This window comes from Protopterus annectens, chromosome 4.part0, assembly GCF_019279795.1.
Source record: "Protopterus annectens isolate FY-2018-M chromosome 4.part0, PAN1.0, whole genome shotgun sequence".
In the NCBI taxonomy this organism is placed as follows: domain Eukaryota; kingdom Metazoa; phylum Chordata; order Ceratodontiformes; family Protopteridae; genus Protopterus; species Protopterus annectens.
Window position 1 is genome coordinate 1,409,230,911 of NC_056733.1, and position 22,101 is coordinate 1,409,253,011.

The following is a 22,101-nucleotide window of genomic DNA, read 5'->3' on the forward strand; positions in this document are numbered from 1 at the left end:
CACTTCTGCCTGGTATCCATTCAAATACTTAACTTTGGAAAAAAACAGTCTTCAATGTGCCCTGCTAACAGAGTGAAAAAGCAGCATTCATCTACCAAGAAAGAAATCATGAAAGAAAGACGAACAATTACTTTCATTTGCTTTTGCAAATACTAAAATACAAGCCCATTATGGTTGCCTTCAAGTACATCTCTTAGATACAGGCACTAGAGGACTGGAAAGGTGAGGTTATATTAACCAAAACAAGAAAAAAAAAAAAAAAAAAAAAAAAAAAGTTACATCACGTTTGAAATTTACACTGAAATAATATCATGAATATGGCATTTGCAAAATTAGTATTACAGTGATGACTACAAAGCATAACCACATTTTCTCTAAAGCAAGAGAGCAACTATGCAAGTAACTTGTACAGTAAGGTTCATGTAATTTTTAAATGAGAACTAAATTAGGAGTACTACTGATATGTACTCTCCTAAAGTAACCTAGAAGTAGGTATTACAACATTGCCACTACATGATAAAACATTTGGGTAAGCATCCACACAGCATGCCCTTCTGCCTTGCCAGCTGCTGCACTCCACCATAGCCAATGTATTTTGTGTACATTTGTCAGCTTTCACTGAGATTTTCAGCAGAGATGAGCATAAAATCTTCTGAAGGGGACCACATGACAAAGTTTAATGCAGGTCACCAATGTACCTATGAACTCGCCATAAATGCGGTCTTTCAATGTGGAATGAAGCAAGAATTAAGCAGCACTTGAATTAGACAATCGTCCAGGTATGGGTATATTTGCAGGTTTAATTCGAAAAAAAACGAACAAACTGGATACTAAACGACAAAGCGAAAAGCCACCAACTGGATACAAAACAAATTTATTATAAAAGCAAAATGAACTTCAGTATTTGCAATAACAAACAATAAAATGTGAGCGCTTTCGTTTAATTAATATTAAACTTCATTAGACAATACTTTTAAAAAAAGACATCACTTCCCTTTATAACTTCCTGTAAATTCAAAAAAAGCCCGCTATGTGGCTCTTCAAATTCGAGCATGCCCAATAGTAATAAATGGGGAAATAGAATCTAATGATTATCTATACATTAAATTATGTATAGACGCAAGAATTATAAATATATACTTAAATTATGAGTCAATAGCCAGATTATATGCGGATTAACTCTATGAAAAATATATTTTATTATTTAAAAATGAATGTATAAATAAATATATATAATTAAAATAATATAAATTATATACATGCTTGCCTCACAATAATAATTTAAATATAAATTGTTTTAAAAGTGTTTAATAAATACATATAATATAATATAATGAATGATAATAATGTAATTAAAAATCTATACATACATATAATAATGAATTATTTTATTTTAAGCTTTAAATTTTCTTTCTATTTAATGCCTTAAGTTTTAAAATTGGGGCTATTGAACTACGTTCATTAATTCCTAGCCACATATCAGCCTGTACTTTGATTTGGCATTGTAATTCTTTTTGTTCTAAGAATAACCCCCAAGGACGTTTATCATCTACTTCTACATGATCAATTACTATAAAATGAAACTGATGATCTATAAATTCATTAATATGTTATGCTAAGGGATTATTTGTTTTATTTTTCTTTATGGAATATTCATGTTCATAGATTCTTTGTGATAACATTCTCTCTTTTTTTCCTATATAAAATATAGGACAAGTGTTACACATCGCTAAATATACTACTGCTTTAGATTTACAATTATATCTACTTTTCAAATAATATTTTTTGTTTCTTGAATGAAAAGCATGTCCTTCTTTAATTTTGAAACGCCAATTGCAGGCTCCACATTTATTCATCCCTTTTACTATATTTCTATTTTTTGTTGTTATATAGGATTCATTTTTTAGTCCATCTTTAAAGCTTCTACCTTTTCTGTAAACTATTTTTGGTATATCGCCTAAATATTTTTTACATTGTGGATCATCCATAAGTATTGCCCAATTATTAATAAATATTTCTCTTAATAAATGATGTTCTTGAGTGTAAGAGATAATTAAAGCTTTTGCAAAATTATCCTTTTCAACTTTATTTCTACCATCAATAATTTGGTCATTTATTATGTTGAATGTATTATTGTTAATAGTCTCTACTATTTTTTGTTTAAATAAGATAAGGCTTAAAATGACCATTTAATCTTTTATTGGTTACTTCTAACATTAATGCATCGACCAATACTTGTGGATAACATTTATTAATAAACATAGTTCTTAGGAAATCACATTCTATTTCAAATTGTTCAAAATTAGTAATCATTCAAGCAGCTCTAACTAACTGTCCCTTCACTACAGATTTTCTCTGATGTTCAGGATGAGAACTATTATAGTGAAGAAAGCTGTTCGAATATGATTCTTTTCTGTGGATAGCTGGAATATACGTTTCATTTTCCAAATCTTTCATAAATTGTATATCTAAATAATTAATACTATGTTAATTGATATTCCATGCAAATTTAAAGAATTCTGTGGTTTGATTAATATATGTTAAAAATTCATTTAAAATTTCTAAGGTACCATTCCAAATGAGGCAAACATCATCTTGAAACCGATAAGATTTAATAAATATAGAATATTGATTAAAAATATATTTTTTCTCCCAGAACGCCAAAACAAGGTTTGCATATGTGCCTCCACATGGAGAACCCATTTCAATACCTTTTTTCTGTAAAAAATATTTTTTGTCAAACATTAAAAAATTATTATTCGATACTATTTCCAAAAGTTCTATTATAAGATTAATTACTTCTTGATTAACACGATATTGAACCAATAATTCATTAACCCATTCAAGTCCCAACTGTATATAGATCACATACGTCTATGGTTACTAAAATGTCATTTTTATTAAATTCTACTTCATTCATGTGCTCTAAAAATGTCCATGAGTCTTTACATATACATTTTTCTTTTTTTATAATCTTTAACTCATAGTCGACATATTTAGCACAAGCTGACTTAATAGAATCTCTCCCATCTACTAATGCAAAGACATACTAAAAAATGAATCCTATATAACACCAAAAAATAGAAATATAGTAAAAGGGATGAATAAATGTGGAGCCTGCAACTGGTGTTTCAAAATTAAAGGAGGACATGCTTTTCATTTAAGAAACAAAAAATATTATTTGAAAAGTAGATATAATTGTAAATCTAAAGCAGTAGTATATTTACCGATATGCAACTCTTGTCCTATATTTTATATAGTAAAAACAGAGAGAATGTTATTACAAAGAATCTATGAACATGAATATTCCATAAAGAAAAATAAAACAAATAATGCTTTAGCAAAACATATTAATGAATTTATAGATCATCAGTTTCATTTTATAGCAATTGATCATGTAGAAGTAGATGATGAATAAACTACTGGAAACTTCAACAAGGTGTCTTTATTCCTCCCACAGGGTGGGTATCTGCAAGAGAGTCTCCTAGACCTGCCAGTTAAAGTGATTTTATTTGGACTTATCCTTTGTACTCTGTTTATTGTTAGTCCTGTCACCCTCTGAGTCACAGGTATGTTACCAGACTTCACTTAAGCCCTCTTGATCACTTCTGTGTGCCACAGGTTTATTGCTGACCATTAAGACAGACATGTCTTAACCAATCCTGTTATATTCAAGTGGAAGTGGTTATCCACTTCAGCCATCATGCCTCTTTAGCAGCAGACATAAACAGTCTCCATTTTCAGCTGATATTGTTCCTCGTAGTCACTCTGTTCCGTTTAAATTGCAAAATCCTTTTAATTAAAAATATGTAGGAAGTCCATTGTGGTGGGCAGTATGACAGATGTATAGTAATTCTCTTAGATTAACCATCATCTTTTCTGTGGTAGTGAATTTTAATATGCCATTACCTTTCGTACTGCGGGAAAATGCATTCTATATTTTAATTTTGACTAATGCCCGAGGAAGTGAAGAAAAAAATATTGTTGCATTACATTTTAAAGTTAGGCATAAAAATGATTGCAGATGTTTAACATCCACTGTTTTAACAGGCATATAAGGAGGGACTCAAGTCTGAAAGACTATATTTTGAAAAAGGAAATTATGTGTATATTGAAATATAATATGCTGAAGCCAAAAATATTGAGTGTGGAGGTTAATTGGAGATATTAAATATGTTGATTAGTTAAATTAGGTCTTCATTCTTATAAAAACACCAAATTAAAAAAAAACTAAAACAGTTTGCTGTATTCTGCATAGAAGGCATGTAGCTAAAGTGTCATGAGTGTAAAGTGTCATGATTGTCTGAGTAAAATACTTTTTTACTACTTTCTTGCCATATGTTATTTATAATTGTATTTAATTGTTTAATATATTTCAGTTTTTGTGCTTTGCACTCTCTGATGGTATCAGTAAACAGCAGTTAAAGTGTGCCTCCAAATTGTGCTGTATACACATGGGTTGACCACCAACAGTGATTCATTTTTGTGGTTGCCACAACTATCAAACTATTTGATCTTTCCATATTGCCTTTAAATTGCATCAGTGGCAAGCAAATTGCTTTCTCAGTGCCTAGTAAAGCCTGTCCACTGTGCATTCATACTTCTAAATACTTCTGTCCCTTCTTATTCTAAAGTGTCAGCCAGTGTTACATTTTCCTGCCTTGTCTCAAATTTTGCCAAACTGCTTAAAAGTAGTTTTATGGTAACTTGTTGATTGCACAATGATTTGCTGTCTTCAACTACATATACTTCCAAATGTTGTACATATTCAGCCAGTAATCTTGTTAAATGGCTCAGATTGTGCCAGAAGAGGCTGAAATCTACTGAAAAATATTAGCAAAAAAAAGTTATTAAAGAGGGAAAGGTAGTAGAGTGGGATGAGGCCAAGCAGAAGTCTGGACTGTAGGTTAGAGATCACTTTTTCTACCAGGGGTTAATGACAGTATAGGCTAAGATAAAGGTGTGTGGGGGGTCCTAAGTGAAAGACCTACTTTGGTAGAGTTTAATTAAATTTAGAGTGGAAGCTACTGTTAAAAAAGGGGTAATTAGTAGAGCATATAAAATACTGTGTTACAGGAGTCAGAGGAGGTTTGAAAATATTAGGAAGTTTGCAGAGGAACAATGGGAGGGCAAATGTATGGCTTCCAAGTATGCTGCAAAGTCCAGAAGACAGTATCTTTGCTTGGAATTTTTTGCATAGGTATTTTTATACCCCAAGCAGACTTCATAGAATGTTTCCACAGGTGTACAGCAAACGCTGGAAGTGTGATGTGATTGAGAGATAATTAGGAACATGTTTTTTTGTGAATGTAATAATCTGACACATTTTAAAAATTCACTGCAGAATACTTTGTCAGAAATGTTGGGGGAAGAAATGGTTGTAACTAAGGAAATTATTTTGTTGAGCTGGAAATTATTTTGTTGAGCTTAATTTCTGGTGTCATTCAAAGGGGATCCAGTGTCTGTCTGCCTGGGATGACATGCATGACAAGCCACGCTGCTTCGCAGGGGACGGCTTGTACCTGTCACCCCTGGGATTCCGGATATTGGCTAAGGCTCTTGCCACCCCCATAGTGCCTTTTTTAGGCAAGGCTCAAATTCTAAACCTACCACCCTAGAAAACAAAAATGGGAAGAAACTAAGGGTAATGCTGCTCAATGCCAGAAGTCTAAATCTCAAAATGCACGCACTCGAGGCCCTTCTCAGTATGGAGAACATCGATGTCTGTGCTGTGACAGAAACCTGGTTCAAGGCTCCTGAGAGCACCCCGGCACTATCAGGTTTTACCTCATATCATGTGTTCCGGCCCCAAAACCCGGACCACACCACAAAAGGAGGGGGTGTATCCATATTCATCAAGGATACCCACACCTCCAGGTTGGTGGCAACGCACGAAGCATCGGAAACCATCCAGGTGCAATTAACCATAGGCAAAACTGCTCTACAATTTGTAGCATGCTACAGGCCACCCTCTCAAACTCAGGAACCCCACACAGCCTTCCTGAAGACACTGGAGGGTATAAATGTATCTCCAAACACCATTATATTGGGTGACTTCAACTACTCGAATATAGACTGGGAACATTACTCAAGCCCAGACTTTCTAGCCAAAAGGTTCCTGGAGTTCATTAATTCAAATGCCATGGAACAACTAGTCACCGTTCCCACAAGAGGGGAAAATATACTAGATCTCATCATCACAAACATGGGGACAAAATGCTCTACACCGGAAGTATATCCCTCATTGGTGAGATCAGATCATAAACTAATCTCACTGGATATCCACATCCCGCCCCCACCCCAAACAAAAAAGACCACAGTGAAGAACTTCTCTAAAGCAAACTTCACACTACTCAAGACTGGTGTGGTATCCTTCAAGGCCCCCCGAGCCAGTGGAAACCACAACCCAAGCTGCGGAAGCCCTTACAAATGCCTTCTACGAACACCTCCAGGACTGCATGGATCAGGCAATCCCTAATAAAACCAAGACTCTTTCCACCAAGGGCAAACGCCCAGTCTGGTGGACCCCAGCCATAAACAAACTTTACAATAAGAGGAGAAAACTGTTACATGATAGAGCAAAATCCATAAAAGAGAAGACACCTTTGATCATTATTAGTAAAAAAATACGAGCACTCATAAAATCATCCAAGGCCAACTTTGAGAGAAAAATTGCCATAGATTCAAAAGACAATCATAAGGCCTTCTTCAGCTATGTTAGAAACCTGAGTGGAAACTCCCAGATATGCTCAGAATTAATCCAAAATGATACAAAAATCACTGAACCCACAGACATTGCCAACATACTGGCAGACAGGTTCAGTGCAGACTTCACCCCCCTCTCCCCCCCCAAAAGGAGAGATAACTATCCCAGCAGAGTGCAGCCTCCCAGACACCTCCAATGCGCGGGTGAAAGCTGCTCTCTCTAAAGCTAAAAACACAGCATCAATGGGCCCGGATGGTGTCCCCGGCTGTGTGCTACACGAACTCAATGAGGAACTAAACCCGCACACAAGGCAGCTGTTTAATCTTAGCCTTACCACAGGATACGTGCCCAAGGGGTGGCGTACGGCAACTGTGGTCCCACTCCACAAAGGCGGTGCCTCTACGGACCCTGGTAATTACCGCCCCATAAGCTTAACAAGCCTGGTCTGCAAAGCTATGGAGAGGATCATAATGGAACTCATAAACAAAGACATAGGGGACTTGCAGACATTGGCCCGACCCAGTTTGGCTTTGTCAAGGGCAGATCATGCCTTTTGAACTTGGTCGACTTCTTCGAAACAGGTCACCAAGGCCATTGATGAGGGAAAGGCAGTCCATACAGCCTACCTTGACCTTGCAAAAGCTTTCGACACAATACCCCACTCGGGTATTATAGAGAAACTTACCAGCTTAAATGTAAATCCATATGTCACAAGATGGGTTGCAAACTGGCTAAAGGACAGAACCCACAGGGTTAGAGTAGCTGGCGCCATGTCAGACTCCAAGCCGGTCACAAGTGGTGTCCCACAGGGCTCAGTCCTTGGCCCCCTGTTGTTCGGCATCTACTTCTCAGAAGTACAGGCTAACATAGGAGGACTATAGCGGACAAAGTTTGCAGATGACTGCAAACTGGGAGCCATAGTGGAAAGTACATTGGACACAGATATCCTTCAGAGGGGTCTCACGGAAACTGATAGCTGGTGCCAGAGCCATGGCCTGAAGTTAAATGCCAAAACATGTATAGTCATACCCTTCGGGAAAAACAAGGTAACCCCAAGCTACCATATAGGTGGCAATCCACTAAGCACAGAAGAGGTTATCAGGGACCTGGGGACCCAGGTTGACAGTGGCCTTTCTTTTGACAGTCACATTGCTAAAGTGGTTAGAAAAACCTTCTACATTGCCCACCTGATCATGAAGGGATTCACATCCAGATCAAGTGAGGTCATTGTTCCCCTATACTCTTCACTTATCAGACCAATGATCAAGTACAATGCCCCATTCGGGATGTATCTCACCCGACACCTGCAGCAATTGCAGAGACCCCAAAAGTTCCTCACCAAAAGGATAAAGGGACTCCAAAATCTGTCATATGTTGCCAGACTGAAGAAAATCCAGCTCTATTCAGTCGCATACCGTCTGCTCAGAGGTGACCTGTGCCCGACATACAAGGCCATGTCCAACCCGGAATTAATGGACATGCTCCACCTCAAAAAATCCAAATCTACCAGATCCACTAGAGCAAGTAACTTAAACCTTAGCACGGATATAAATAGGACATGCTGGAGGGATAGATTTGTCACCCAGAGACTCCATATGTTGTGGAATAAAATCACGGTCCATGTGAGGCAGAGCACCTCGCTGGCACTGTTCAAGAGAAATCTTGACCGGTGGATGGGAGATCGTAGGTTTACCCCGGGAATCATCTCTGTGTCACTGCTGGACAGAGGCACAACAAACTAATGGGCACAGTATTTTTTAACATAAGGGGTGGTGTAAGCCACAAAAACTCTGGGCTAGGCTTATAAATGCCTTAGGGCAGATAGCCTAGTATAAACCTATGAACCTATAAACATCCTTGGGGGTTATTCTTAGAACAAAAAGAATTACAATGGCAAATCAAAGTACAGGCTGATATGTGGAAAGGAATTAATGAACGTAGTTCAATAGCCTCAATTTTAAAACTTAAGACATTAAATAGAAAGAAAATTAAAGATTAAAATAAAATAATTTATTATATATATGTATAGATTTTTAATTAAATTATTGTCATTCATTATATTATACATATTTATTAAACACTTAAAATTTATATTTAAATTATTGTGAGGCAAGCATGAATATAATTTAATTTATTTATATTTTAATTATATATATTTATTTATACATTCATTTTTAAATAAAATATATTTTCATAGAGTTAATCCACATATAATCTGGCTATTGACTCATAATTTAAGTATACATTTATAATTCTTGAGTCTATACATAATTTAATGTATAGATAATCATTAGATTCTATTTCCCCATTTATTACTACTAGGCATGCGCGAATTTGAAGATCCACATAGCGGGCTTTTTTTGAATTTACAGGAAGTTATAAAAGGAAGTGATGTCTTTTTTAAAAGTATTGTCTGATGAAGTTTAATATTAAATGAAAGCGCTCACATTTTATTGTTTATTTGTTATTGCAAATACTGAAGTTCATTTTGGTTTTATAATAGATTTGTTTTGTACCCACTTGGTGGCATATTTAAAGGTTTCTCTGCCTGCAAAATGCAATGGCTGGAGCTAGACACTTTGTGAATACCCTGGGAGCAGAAGATAAGCCAAAGGGGAGTGCAAAGAACTGACAGTGCATGGAGCCTGCTCTGAAGCGTAGCTATTTCCTGCAAGATCCCCTTAAAGGAAACTTACCTGCACATTCCAATAAGTCTAAGGTTGCCAACCAGGCATCTTTGCCTAGCACAGGAAGCAGCTGTTGCAGTGTTAGCATTTTGAATTTTGGGATTACCAAAAAGGTGCTTAGAATAGAGAGATCCAGGATAGGACGCCAGGAGCTGTCTTTTCTGGGTACCAGGAAGAGTCGAGCAAAAACCTTGTCCCCTTTCTTCTGCTGGGACAGGCTGAATTGCTCTGATACTTAGAAGAAAAAGAACCTGCTGTTGAGCTTCTGCCCACTGATTTGGGGGGTAGGTCTGGCCAACCATTAGGGGTTGGTAAGGTGTGGAAGTGGAATCTGTATCCTTGGAAGACTATAGTTAAAATCCATTTGATCCGGGTAATGAGTTCCCAGTTTTTTGCATGCACGGCAATCATTCCCCCTAAGGAAGCAGGCAGTTGAGCAGGACTTGGAAGGTTTAAGGTTAAGTCACTGGGACATTTTTCCATAGGGGGGTGTCTTACTACTTCCAGCTTTGGAAGTGGAAGCCCCCACTGCTTAGGCTTGTGCGTGCCTTGAGACTGTAGCCTAGGTGGTATGCTGTTCCTGGGTTTGGACTGAGAAGGCCTGGAAGAGACTGGAAAGGACCAATTCTTAGAAGGCCAATGCCTACTGAATCTGGGAGGATGTACTTGCCAGAAATCTTTAACAGTTTGCATAGATTTAGCTTTTTCCTCCATCTTTTTAAGGACGACTTCTGCTTTGTAGCCAAACAGGCGGTCTTGTTTTAAGGGAGCATCCAGTAATCTGACAAGGTTTGCTCCTTAAGCCAAGCATGCCTTCTAAGTACAGATCCAGTGGCAGCAGCCCTGCAAGATGCTTCTAAAGAATCAAAACCACATTGCAAAGTAGGTTTACAAACTTGTTCAGCAGAATGCATTAAATCCTGTAATTCTTTATGTTCCGCACAGTCAGGAATCAACATCATTTTTTTGTTTAAGTAGTTCCATAATATACTACTGATACTTTAACATATGAAACTGGCAGTTTAAGGCCCTAATGGCCAAAGTAGTAGAAGTGTATACCCTTCTTACCCCATCTGTCCAAGGCCCTGGAATCTCTATCGGAGGGGGTAGGGTTTTTGGCAGTAGTAGCCTTAATTCCTTTATGTCCTTGGGAAATAGTCTCTGGGTCTGCAGTAGGATTCTTGAAGAGGTTTTCTGGGCGATGGAGGTAAAGTGTCTGGGGCCAGGTTGGATTCCAAGAAGGCATCATCTACAATGTCCAGAACAGGAGGGATAGCTAAAGGCCTGTGTTGAGGGAGGAGTAAAAATTCCCTAAGCCTCTTTTTGGAGTCAGAGTAATCCTGGCTTTCCCAGCAGAAATGCTCCCAAGAGTGTGCAAGGTTTCACCAAAAGAAAAATCTTCTGGTGGGGAAGCAGAGGGAATGGAATCCTCTGCATCAAAATCCTCATAGGTAGATGAGGGCAAATCCTGGTAATCAGAAGAAACAGAAATTTCAGAATCCTGATCAGAAGAAACAGAAGGAAAATCAATTTTAGGTCTCTTAGAGGGGGAAGGTTGGCTTCCCTAATTAAAGTAACAAGGTCTTCAGCCATTCTTATTTGTTTTTTAGGCATATGGGCCTAATCATGCGGTTTGGACGTCAGTTTTCTAGGCGTGGGTTGAGTTTTAGGCCTTTAAGAAGAAGATGGCGTCGGTTTGAAATGCAAGTCTGTAGGCCTGAATACACCCTCAGAAGCCAGTGCCTGCACAGCGGCTCCGGACCCATCCAAGGTAGAGACATCCGCAGGTTCCATAGTTGAAAAAAGCATCTCGCGGCATACCGGACTCCAAATGGGTCTCGGCAGAAGCCTGCAAATCTGAAGTAGCGGGTATCAGTGGCTGCGAAAGCGCCTCAATGAGTACCAGCGAACTGGCGACTAGCTTAGTGGAAGCGTCGTCGGCAGTTTTGGACCTATGCAGTCTATCTTTACTTTTTTTGGAATATCGGTTGTCAGATGGCTTACAAACAACATTTCTGGATAAACAGAGAACCAAAATAATTTGCTGCAAAAATAGACAGACGACGAATAGTTTGGGGGTTGAATAAAGCACAAAACCGACAGCGAGGGATATCGTGGTCTGGGCCTAAGCAAGGAATGCAGTACAAATGAAAATCTTCGAGGTATTTGCTTTCCACAGGTAAGACAATCGTTAACTTTTACTGACCTCTGTTTAAGAGCAAGAAAAAGGATCCCCAATGGGGTACTTCGCTTTTTTGAAGACTTCGGTTCTGAAACTCGAAAACGAAAATTTCAGGAGTCGGCCGACCGACACTTGTGAACTGCTTCTGGCACCACGCGACAAGAAAGACTGATGTAAAGGCATTGGCTGAATGTTTTATACCCCTGACGACCTGACGTCATGGAAGAGGAGACTGCATCCGATGCAAGAATCCAAGACTCTTGTATTCAGGCCAGCTGAGGGCTACCTGCAGGCAGATAACCCAAATGTAATGACTGCAACAGTGAAACACGAAGAACATCTTGTGAGACATGATATTCAGCCCCTTCAAATCCAAGAAGGAAATTAGAAATAGCAGCCGATTGAACAGAAACTGTTGCTGCTGCGGCTCCTTTGTTAAAAATCATAGTTAAGAACTCTAAAATGGAGGCCATAGGGGCTTAGTAAAGATCAATATTATTTTTAGAGGCCCATATAGAAAATGTTTTCCATTTGCCAAGATATAGCTTCCTAGTAGAAGATTTATGAGAAGATAAAAGAATCTGTTTTGTCTCATTGGAGAGGTTATGCAGCCTGGCTATGATGGGAACTGGAGCAGCCAAGCTGTCGGCTTCAAGGAATGCAGAGAGATGAAGATCCCCCCAGAGTGCATTAGAAGGTCTGGAACTAGTTCCAGAATACAAAGATCCTCCAAAAGATGAAGTCGAGGGAAGGGGAACCAAATCTGACAAGGCCAATGAGGGGCTATTAGAATGATGGTCCTTCCCAGGTTTTTGCTTTCTGTAGAACCTTGGGTATCAACGGGATTGGTGGAAACGCACAGAGGAGACCCGGAGGCCAATCGTGTACGAGTGTGTCCCTTGGGGCTTCTCCCAGAAGGGGAATCAGGGCAAAGTTGCTTCTGCATTTCGTGTTCATGTGACTGGCAAAAAGGTCGCGGCAAGGCTGGCCCCACCTGCAGAATATCTTTTCCGCCATTTCTTTGAGGGACCACTCGTGGGGAAACAAGATGGCCCTGCTGAGCTTGTCTGCTATCACACTGGATTTCCCCGGGATGTACATAAGACCTGGTTCCTCCTAGTTTGTTCAAATACCAGACAACTGACATGTTGTCTGTCTGAATCGCAATCGTACCCAGAGGAAGAAAGTCCTGAAAGTATTGCAACGCCAGAAGTACTGCTCTCATCTCCAGAACATAGATATGCAGATGTGTCTCTTGATTGGTCCACATGCCGTCTTTCCCTGAAAATGCCCCCCCCCCCCATCAGGGAAGCGTCCGTGGTCACAGTGGCCGCTGGAGGGGGTAGCACAAATGGGTGTCCTAGCGTGACATGAAGTGATGCCAACCACCACTGAAGGTCCTTTTTGCTGGAATTTGTGATCATTATAGTGCAAGCCATGAAAAGCTCTTGGTAAGACCACTGAGTGAACAACAGCCATTGCATACGAGCTAGTGGTATGGCTAGAACTGCTGCTGCCATCATGCCCAATAATTTCAGAACTTCTGATGCTGGTGCTCTGTCTTTTGATATCAGAATGCTGACATGCTGATGGACTCTTTCTATTGGAAGCCTTAGTGTGGTGGTGGTGGTGGTGGTGTCCAACTCTGGCCCAATAAAAACAATATGCTGCAATGGCGACAAGGCAGATTTTTCTGAGTCGATTGTCACTCTGCAATCATCTGGCAATTACAGAGTGGACTCCCTGGCCTGAATGAGTTGATGCCTGGTGGTGGCAGTAAGGAGCCAACTGTCTAGGTACAGAAACGCCTGAAATCCTAGACGCCTCAGGTGAGCTGTGACCACTGCCATGCATTTGAACACTCTGGAAGCTGTAGTGAGACCAAAGGTCAGGGCTCAAAACTGATAATGATTGGCTCCCAGCCAGAAGCTCAGGTGATCCCTGGATGGTCTGGCCATTTTTATGTGGTAGTATGCATCCTTGATCTAAAAATCGAGCACATCCAATTCTCTTTCCCCAAGAAGGGAAGTACAGACTGAAGCGTGACCATCCGAAACTTCTCTTTCTTTACGTACTGGTTCATTGTGTATTGGTTCAGTCTGCTAAGGTCAAATATGGGTCTCCAGTCTTCTTTGGAACCAAAAAGAATCTCGAGTAAGTTCCGGATCCTGTCTGGTCTGCTGGGATTGGTAGGATGACTCTCTCAGCAATGTTTGGACTTCTATTGTTGCCTGTTCCCTGTAACTGGGTGGAACGTCTGGGATTTTTCTTACGATTGGAGGAGGTGTGGTGAATGGAATGAAGTATCCTCTGGAAATTATACTTTGTACCCAAACTGTCTTTTGTTATTTTGAGCAAAAATAAGCGACCCCCGACTGCCCCCAGAGCAGGACAGTCGGGCCTCCTCTCAGGAGTGCTGGTAGGGCTTCCCAGAGAAGTGATCTCTGTCGCCCTGGTGTTGCGCACCCCCTCTGCCGCAAAGGTGGCATCTTCCATTATTGCCCCCTCCTCTGCCCCCTGGAGGGGGTTCACCACGTGTCCTGAAAGGCTCCTTGGGCTTTTTGGAACCACATTTTTCCTCCCCTTTGACCTTTAGGGTAGGGTCGGGTAGGAGTGGAAAAACAGACCCTGACAGCAGACAGAGTCTTTCCGTCCTGTTCACACGTGGTTAAGGTTTCCTTCACTTTAGGCCCAAAAAAGGGACAAGCCATCAAAGGGAGTGTTCACTTGACTTGAAGGGCTCCGTGAAGGTACACAAGCGCATCCAGGAATGTCTCCTAAGAGCAACTCCTGTACCCACGGTCCTACTCGTTCCATCAGCTGCATAACAGATGAGACTCATGGATGAGTTGACAATAGAATTCAGGGTAGCGAGCTGGGCAGCAACTTTGTCAGAAGCTCCTGCAGCTACTGCACCCTGAAGAGCATCTCCTAGCTCCTTAAGCAGATCTCTTTGTAACCTAGTAAAATGGGTTAAATAGTTTAGCAAATGAAGAGCAAAGGTCGCTAAACTAAACATGCGCTTCCCATATCTATCCATAATCCTGGAGTCTCTGTTAGGAGGATGGATAGACAAGAAGTCCAGACATTTCCTTTTTGGTGGCTGCCAACCGAAAAACCTTTTGTTAGAAATGTTTTGTCAAGGGGGGTAGAAATTAATTTATTTGGCCTCCTAGGGACAGGCTCCATAGTATCCGGAGACTACCACACCCTTCGTGAGACCAGCTGCATCAGCTCATCAAAGGGCGGAGACACCCAAGAGGTGGACGGCTGAGACCAGAAAGCCTTCAGGAGAACTGACTCATCCTCAGTAGGGCTTTTGGACTGCTAGTCACCCCTCTGCCTAAAGATCTCAAGTATCTCAGCGAATGAGATATCCTCAGAGGGGGACCGTGGGGACCCTTCCGACTCATCTAAGTCAGTATCTGATGTTAGAGACTCCTATGGGGAGTCTAGAGGTTTCCTCTTAAACAATCTCTTCCTAGGAACCTCATCAGTGGGAGCTTCTGGTGAGGTCTCGGAAGAGCAGGGGCCACCCAATGGGGCTTCCTGAGGCTCTGGGTCTCCACGCTTGGTCAGAATGTGTGAGGCAGAAGCAGACTCAGGCACTTTAGGGGAGGAGGAAGGCAGGCCTGAGGTAGAGGGTGTCCTAGGAGCCATGACTCTGCTCATGGCATTGAAAGCACCTCTGCTTCGATGTGAGGGAACCGATGGAGCTGAAGAAACCATCGACATCCCCGGCATCAGGACAGTGAGCTCAGAGCCCGAGGTAGGAGCTGAGCTCATCTGAGTCGAGGCCCCGAGAGGCAAAGTCGGAACCGACAAGTCAGTGCGACTGTCCTCCCCGGAACCAATCAGAGAGAGTTGGCTCCTAGAGTCCTCGATAGGCACAGAGGATGTCAGAAAGCACGAAACCGAAGACAGTGGAGCAGGCATCGGCTCCGAGGGTTCCAAAAACATCAGGTCTGCCTCCTCCGGCTCCAAAAGACCAGCAGGGCTCGGAGGAGGAATAGTTAGAGTTGGTGCAAGGATCTTGGGCTCCGAAACCATTTGGGTCGAAGCAGATAACATTTTTGCTAAGGCCGGTGCCAATAACACCTTCTGCACCACACGATCCATATCCAGATCCGATAGGCTGATAGAAGATTGAGAGGAGCGTACCAAAGGTGGTACTGACTGGAGAAGTGGACTCTTAGGCACTTCGGTCACCGGTTCCAAGACTGCGGACCGGCTCCTAAATGTAAAGACTGTTGGCTCAGATGGCAGTGGAGCCAAAGTCGAAGACTTTAGATTTCTTCGAGTCAGACATACTGGAAGACTTTGAGGACTTGCTGGAACCATCTTGGCCACTCAAAGCTTTCTGAAACAAAGGCTTCAACAACCCTCTGTTGAGGAGTTTTCTCTTCCTTTCCTGCAGGACCCTTGAGGAGAAGGAATGACAAATAGAACTGTCTTGCAAATGCAGAGCCCCTAGACAGTACACACAATTAACATGGCCATCTGTAACAGACATCTTTTGGCCACACTTTGGGCACTTTTTGAAGCCAGACTTAGGATGCTTATATCTTGGTCAGCCATAGTAATCTCAAGAAAATTACTGTCACCACAAAAAACCACAACAGTAATTATTCACACAAGCCTAAAATAAAAGCAGGCTAAATCACAGAACAGTAATACAAGTATAAATGTGAAATCACACAATAAGAAATTCCAAACAGACTATGCAAAAAAAAAAAAAAAATGGAGATAGTTTTAGATAAAATTGTTTCGTAGCAGCTATCTAAGGTTTACTGTGAACTACAACTCCAACAGTAATAAACTACTAAGCCTCATCTATAAAATTCTTAAAGCTAGACAGACCACACAGCAAAAGACCATCTATCTAAGAAAACAGTAGAAACTGTGAAAAAAAGTCACTGAATAACGCACTTTAATTGGAGAAAAAACTATTAAACTAGGCCTATAAGAGGGCAACTAGAAATTTGTTAAAGCACAGTAGACGGGAAGGGATATAAAGAGGGAAAACGCACCAAAAAGCTTTAAAAGCTTTAAAAACTATCCTAAACTATTCTATCTAACTAGCAAAAGTTTTTAGTAAGTAATGAAAAAAACAGTTTTACTGGCCTGAGCTAAAGCAGAACCTCCGATCTGTTGCAGTGGCAAACTAGATCTCCGGTAACTCCAGGTGCATCATGGGATAGGGACTTGGCCGCAAGCTATTTGAAGACCTTGAGCTTTGCAACTGGCCATATTGGAGCTGAGGGATTGGCTCCGAACCCATCAGTAAAGAATGAACGGCACGAATGAACAACTTCACATTGTAGGTTTTGTAAAACCAAATTGCAGTCACACACCTCGTTGCTGGTTGCAACATACTAATGACAGGAGGACTGTATACGGAAAGGCATAATAATGGGGAGAGACTGTTACACTGGGAATTGTGTCTGGGTACCCTCTTGGAATTGGGAGTTCACTGAAGGAGAATTTGTATCCCTGAAAAATTATCTTTTAAGACCCATTGGTCCTTACAGAAAGCCAATTTTCTTAGCAGAGGGAGAGCCTTCTTCCTAGTTTTTGGTGAGTGAAAAAGAGGCCAGAGGGGGAAGGAGGAGTCATTGAGAGTTTTTGCCATAGTGGGATGGCTTAGAACTCCCTGCCTCTGGAGTAAAAGTGGTCCACTGTTTGGTTCTCTGCTGTCCCTGGGATAGGAGTCTGGGTGGTCTGTGCCTTGTCTGCAAGGACCGGTGTTTTGAGGGGAAAATTCCTACTGAACCTAGGAGGTTGTACCTGAAGGAAATCTTTTACTGTTTGCATAGAGTTTGCTTTGTCTTCCATCTTTTTAAGCACCTCTTCTGCTTTTACTCCAAACAAGCGGTCCTTATCCAAGGGTGAAGGAAGTAATTTAGATTTGACATTATCAGGAAGAGGTTGTTCCTTCAACCATGCACATCTCCTAATGATGGATCCTGACACTGCTGCCCTGCTTGAGGCTTCTAGGGTGTCATATCCACAGTGTAAGGAGTGTCTAGCCACTTGACAAGTAGAGTGCAGTAAATCTGCTAACTCTTTTCAATTGGCACAGTCAGGAAAGGTTGAAATGTTTTAACAGTTCCAAAAAATGTGGAACTGACAGTTGAGTGCTCGTACAGCTAAGGTTGCAGAAGTGTATACTTTTTTACCCCATCTGTCCAGAGCTCTGGAGTCCTTGTCAGAAGGAATAGGACTCTTTGCAGAAATAGCCTTAGCTTCTTTTGGTCCCTGTGAAATGACCTCTGGGTCTGCAGCAGGATTTCTGTACAGGTATTTGTGAGAATCCGGTACCCTGTAATATTGGTCAGGTATTCTGGAAGCAGGTGGGAGGGCGTCTGAAGTTAAGCTGGATTCATGGAAGACATTATCAACCACCTCTAAGACTGGAGGGATGGCCAAGGGTCTGTGGCGGGGCAGATCTAGAAAGTCACAAGTCTTTTCTTAGACTGAGGAAAGTCCAAGGATTCCCAGTGGAAAAGTTCCCTGAGGGTGTGAAGGGTTTCCCCAAAGGAAAGATCTTCTGGTGGGGAGGCAGAAGGAATGGATTCCTCTGCAACTGAATCCTCATAAGCAGTCGGAGCTTGTTCCTCTTCAAAATCTGAATAATCAGACTCCTCAGAATCCTGTTCTGTCAGTATTTCAGGAGAAAGGTCTCTTTCTTTTAGAATGTGTGGCCTGACAACCCCCGATAAGGGTGATAAGATCCTCCGCCATTTTAAGCATTTGAGCTTGGGGTGGTGGAGCAGGAGTAAAATGGTCGCTAGAGGTAGTATTCATAGGAGTGGCATTGCCTCTAGGCTTAAGAGTATCCATCGGTCTGAGAGAAATGGTAGTCGGAGGAGAAGACCTAGTTTTTTTGTCTAGATTCAGTAGTGCGAAAAACCTCCTCGGAAGCCGGTGCCTGCGTCACGGCTCCAGACCCAACCAAAGCAGAGACAACCAAAGGCTCGGAAGAAGACGAAGATTTATGCCACAAACCAGACTCTGAAAGGGTCTCAAGTAGAGGCCTGTGAAGGTATCGAATCGAGCATCAGGGGCTGTGAAGGCGCCTCAATGAATTCCGGGGAACTGACTAGCTGCTTAGCGGTAGAGTTGTTGGAAGGCTTAGCCTCGTGTGGTCTGTCTCCATCTTTATCCTTACGTTTTTGCGGAATGTCTACGGATTGTTGGTTGATAGACACCAGACATAAGATGAAAATACCTGGCTACAATGAGAGCTCTACGATGAATGGTTCTAGCATTAAAGAGGGCACAGAACTGGCAATGTGGGATGTCATCGTCTGGGCCTAAACAAGTGAATGGAAGTCTCGGAGTGGTACTTGCTTTCCACAGGCAAGACCATTGTTAACTTTTTCGGAAATCAGTTAGTGCAAGAAAAAAGGATCCCCAATGGGGCAATTAGCTTTAGACATTTTCAGCTGTAATTCAAACTCTGGTAGCGACTAACTGGCACACTTGTGAACTGCTTGTGTTATGGGCTACACGGCAAGAAAGACTGATGTAATGGCATTGGCTGCCTTCCTTTATAGCACTGCAAGCCACAGCAGCCGATGCAGAAAAACATCGACTCTGGTATTTGGGTCGGCCGAGGGTTACCACAGCAGGGATAACCCACAGGTGATGACTGCAACAGTGAAACACAAAGAACATCAGCAGCAGTACCAGCATGGATACAAATTCAGTCACAGTATCAATGGACATACTGGAAATGTCACCAGTACCAGTGTGGGTACAAATTAAGTCACAGTATCACTGGACGTAATAGAATAACAGATAATCAACACCCTCAGTATAGGTAATTAGGTGTCTTACAAAAGGGTACAACAGCAGTTTAGAGACACTAGGGAGGTGCAAGGCTGTCCAGTTGTATGGCTCATAGCAGTAAAACAATGGAAGACACATACCCTTCTACTGTTAGAGGCAGTTTAAACCACGTTGAAGGGAGCATTACACCTGGCAAGCTATCAGCTGGCTGCACAAAGCCATGGGGAGGCAGTGCGAGCCTTATGGGACAAACTTCAAGATATAGGTCATCAGTAATGCAACAGATTGTTTTTCATAGCCTGTTTATCAGCCTTATATGCAGCATTTAGCTGGTCAGAATAAGAATATTCGAATAATAAACAGGAGCAATCTAGGACTGATCAGGTGAAGAACCAATGGCTGGCTTCAGCCTCAGGGGCCACAAAATGAAATGTAGTACAATGTCTACAGCATTACCAAACACTGCCTACAACACAGAAATCCACTCACACAGTTTCATCATAGACTAACACTTGTGAAAGAGCAGTTTTCTGCCATCAGAAGGGTACCCTGCCAGCTTCAGGTGAGGGCTGTATTAAACAAAACAGTGGAGTGATGTAGCCTGGACTCCAAACATGTACCCCATGCTCAGTTAGATTCCACGATCATTTACCACAGTGGCAGCTTCTCATGTGCAGTGGGCAATGACATCAAGGGAGAACATCAAGAAATTAGGAAGACAGAAGTCTAATGCTTATGAAAGATAGCTAACAAAATAACGTCTTCTATCACGCCCAACATTGTTGTCTTGCAGAACCTGGGAGTTACTTCTAAGACACATATTTCACCTTCCAACACTACCTTTTGTTGACTGGAGCTTTCTGCATGTTTGATCACCTAGTACCTTGCTGGGAGCCATTACTGAATCCCCAAATGATGTTGATATTCTACAAATGTGCCTTACAGAAACAAATGCCTGGTGCCAGAGCCATGGGCTCAAGCGTAATGCCAAGAAATGTACAGTTATCCCCTTTGGAAAAAAAGAAGCACCCATGAATTACCACATAGGTGGCAGTACACTAAACATCGAAAGTGCGATGAAAGACTTAGGGACACAGGTTGACAGTGGTCTCACCTTCGATAACCACATCGCCACAACAGTCAGGAAATCCTTCCATGTGGCACACCTCATCACTAAGGGCTTTTCATCCAGAAAAAAGGAGGTCATTGTCCCACTGTACTCATCCCTCATTAGACCCATTATAGAGTATAACGCCCAGTTTGGTATGTACCTCATAAGACATCTGCAACAGCTGGAAAGGCCACAGAAATACCTCACTAAAAGAATCATAGGCCTAAAGCAGATGCCATATGCTGACAGTGTAAAAAAACTCCAGCTATACTCTGTGGCATATCGTCTACTCAGAGGTGATCTCTGCTTAACATACAAGGCCATGTCAAACCCTGAGCTGTTGGGACATCCTCCACTTAAAGAAATCCCAATACCTCAGAGCCACACGCTCCAGGGATCTAAACCTTGTCATCACAATGAACAAAACAAGCTGGAGGGATAGGTTCCTGACCCAGAGACTCCCCATACTCTGGAATAGACTGCCCATACATGTCAAGCAGAGCACCTCCTTGGCCCTCTTCAAAAGGAACCTTGATGATTGGATGGGAGATAGGAAATTCACCCCGGAATCATTGGCAGTCACACTGCTAGACAAGGGTCCAGGGAAGTAAATATTGTGGGAAGAAATATCCAGGGAATTGTTATGGCTAGGCTTGTATAGGCCCTAGGGCCGATAGCCTAGTACCAACCTATGAAACCTATGAAACAAACGGCATGCTGCATATACAATACATAGGCAGACAAAAACATCAGTTTCTTAATGAATGTATTTCTAACATCCATTTTCTTAATGAATGTATTTCTATCATCCATTTCATTTCAATGTCATTATATGATCATTAGTAAATACGACTACTGACAACACCAATTTTCATACTACCATGATTGTGCTGCAGATCTCTCCGAATTGCAAATGCCCTGCATGTCAACACTTACTGCATAGTTTAGCTTTACACATTGTACTATTTTTCCTTTCTGAATACCCCTACTGTGTTTATGTCCTGTAAAAGTACCAACTGTATACAAAAATAAAGGTACCTGTAAACAAACATTTAATTGTCTATTTTAATTAGTAATGAAAACAATAAACAGATGTGCATCGTACTCTCAGAGGTACCACAAATTAAATTTAACCTCAGTTTGAAATAAATTAATTTATTCCCATTATTTCTTTATTCATCTGTTTGTTTACTTATTAATTTTAGTTTGATAACCATGTAAGTGGGTGGCTGGCAGACCTTTCTGAGTCGCAACCTGAGCTCCATGGTGCAAGACAGAAACAGAAAATTGTAAATAGAATAAAGATTTATAACCTTCTGTATTTATGTGTGCTTTCTATTTGAAAAACAAAAAAAACAAAAAAATAATCCTTGTTTTCCTGCCTCTCCTCGACTAGTTTAGACCAGTTTACAGGCTCTGCTGTATTCTGGGCTGTGGTGTAGTTCCTGTGTTGTCCATTACCTTACTTGGATAGAAGGAAGTTTCTTTGCTCACCAGTGGGAGTGGGGAGCCTTGAGCAGCCTATCTGTCCCTGAAGGAGTGACCTCAGCACAAGAGCTGTAGTAATTGGTTGTTTTGGACCATTTCTAGCTCTTTTGAAGTTCCCTGTTTAAAATCCGCA

General features: G+C 41.3%; 1 protein-coding gene across 2 annotated transcripts in view; it reads right to left on the reverse strand.

Moving 5' to 3' along the window:
* UBE2B (ubiquitin conjugating enzyme E2 B) overlaps positions 1 to 22,101 on the reverse strand; it is a 649,422-nt gene that overhangs the window by 415,690 nt on the left and 211,631 nt on the right. The window lies entirely within an intron of this gene.